The sequence below is a fragment of the Aedes aegypti genome, chromosome 2 (genome assembly GCF_002204515.2).
Source record: "Aedes aegypti strain LVP_AGWG chromosome 2, AaegL5.0 Primary Assembly, whole genome shotgun sequence".
NCBI lineage: Eukaryota > Metazoa > Arthropoda > Insecta > Diptera > Culicidae > Aedes > Aedes aegypti.
The window spans coordinates 110,903,183-110,904,844 of record NC_035108.1 but is presented as its reverse complement, the minus strand read 5'-3'; the positions used below and the strand labels follow the sequence as shown (position 1 = coordinate 110,904,844).

General features: G+C 35.4%; 1 long non-coding RNA gene across 2 annotated transcripts; it reads left to right on the top strand.

The window, feature by feature from the left end:
• The first annotated feature begins 356 nt into the window (after window positions 1–356).
• LOC5565675 lies at window positions 357–1,185 on the top strand. 2 transcript variants are annotated; one of them, XR_002499329.1, is made up of 4 exons: window positions 357–375; window positions 666–795; window positions 862–948; window positions 1,018–1,185. It is a non-coding gene; the product is annotated as an uncharacterized LOC5565675 (long non-coding RNA). The 2 variants fall into 2 exon arrangements; XR_002499330.1 differs by lacking the exon at window positions 357–375 and adding an exon at window positions 406–424.
• The last annotated feature ends 477 nt before the right edge of the window (window positions 1,186–1,662 follow it).

Below are 1,662 nucleotides of genomic sequence, written 5' to 3'. Positions count from 1 at the left end.
ATCATTTTTCTTAGATCGCAGTACACCCGATTCATGGCTATAGCTATGTAGTTTTTCAAATAAATTGGATCGGATTTGTTGGATCAGTGTACTAATTTAGCAATAGTAGTTTCAAAATTATAGAAGCAGTCATCAACTCCCCACCGTCCCCTATACTAGTGGAACTTTTCAAAAAAAAACGAAGTGGAACAAAATAAAAATGAAATCTTTGGAGTAGTTTAGAGGAATCTTTGTAACTAGTGTTAGCGTACAAAAGTTTTAGTTTTAAACTTTAAAGCAAATAATTTGAGAGAACTCATCGATGAGCTCTTGAAAAAATGAAAATGCAAATACCCTGGAAGGGAAACTAATACAAATCTCTACAATAATCGCTAGGTATTTCCCTGGTGGATTTTTTTGTCGGTTTCGTTGAAATATTTTCGGCGTAGGTTTATATGTAAATTATTTTGGAGAAATTTTGGTAAATGTTCTCAACATGACAGTACTTTGATGTAAATTCAAAGGAAGTATAAATTATCTCAAAAGGCTAAGATTGCATAATGTACTCTACATAGATTGGTGCTACGGTAGTATTAAATCGATTTTAAAACAGTTTGGGTTATGCAAACTCAGTGCGATAGTGTAATTTGTTTTCAAACAAATAAATGTAAATAAATTAATTCCAGGAGTTCCAGTAAATTTCCTGAACTCTTATCGGTGTAGTATATTAACAACAAGATCAATCCGTAATCCATCAGTCGAGATTAGGTGATTGAAGTAAACGCATCCACTAGAGGAAACAGCACCATGAAATTGGTAAGTTCTAGATTGTAGGTTTGTAGATTATTTAATTTGGTCATACTTATGATTATACATTTTTAGACAATTTTCTTCACTCTGATTATGCTACTGCTTGGAGTAGCCTTTGCATTTCCACCTGAGGGTACTATCCCCGCAGCAGAGACCAAGGTACGGTAACATGAAATTTACAACGGAGTTTCACTAATAAAACTAATAAAAATCTTACTTTCTCAACAGGCCGCAGAGATTCAGGATGTTGCGGTAGATACCGCTAACCACAAGTCGTCTGAAGATTCTAATTCTTCTGAGGATGAGCACAAAAACTGCCACAAGCCGAATGCATGAAGTCATTACAGATTGAGCTCATGAATAAAATTTTGTTGATTTTCTAACCAATAACCATTACAGTGATTCAAAAAATTGTTTTTGCTCCACACCGCTCATTCGATTCTAGATATAATTCTGAGTGTCCTCCCATAATTTGAGCTCATTCGATTGAAAACTGAGACTGCACAAGCCCATTATAGTTTATATGGGAACTTGTATGGGAAAAAGTATGCGAAAAGTAAGCAATTCATTCTATCGGTTTATAGTGTTTGCCCATGTGCTCTTGGGTATTAGAGCTACGTTGATACTGTGAGATAAATTCATCAGCTACAAACTTTGTCGAAGACCGTTTTCAAATCGGACGTCGCAGTAATTAGTTATTAACCATAGTTGAAATGATCTCACTCATTTGACCTAGAGTGAAAAAATTACTTATGCTGATATTCTTCTCCTTCTTCTTCTTGGCATTTACGTCCTCACTGGGAAAAAGCCTGCTTCCCAGCTAAGTGTTATTAGGAGCGAGATGATGCCGTTGTCTTGAAGTCGTTGCAACTC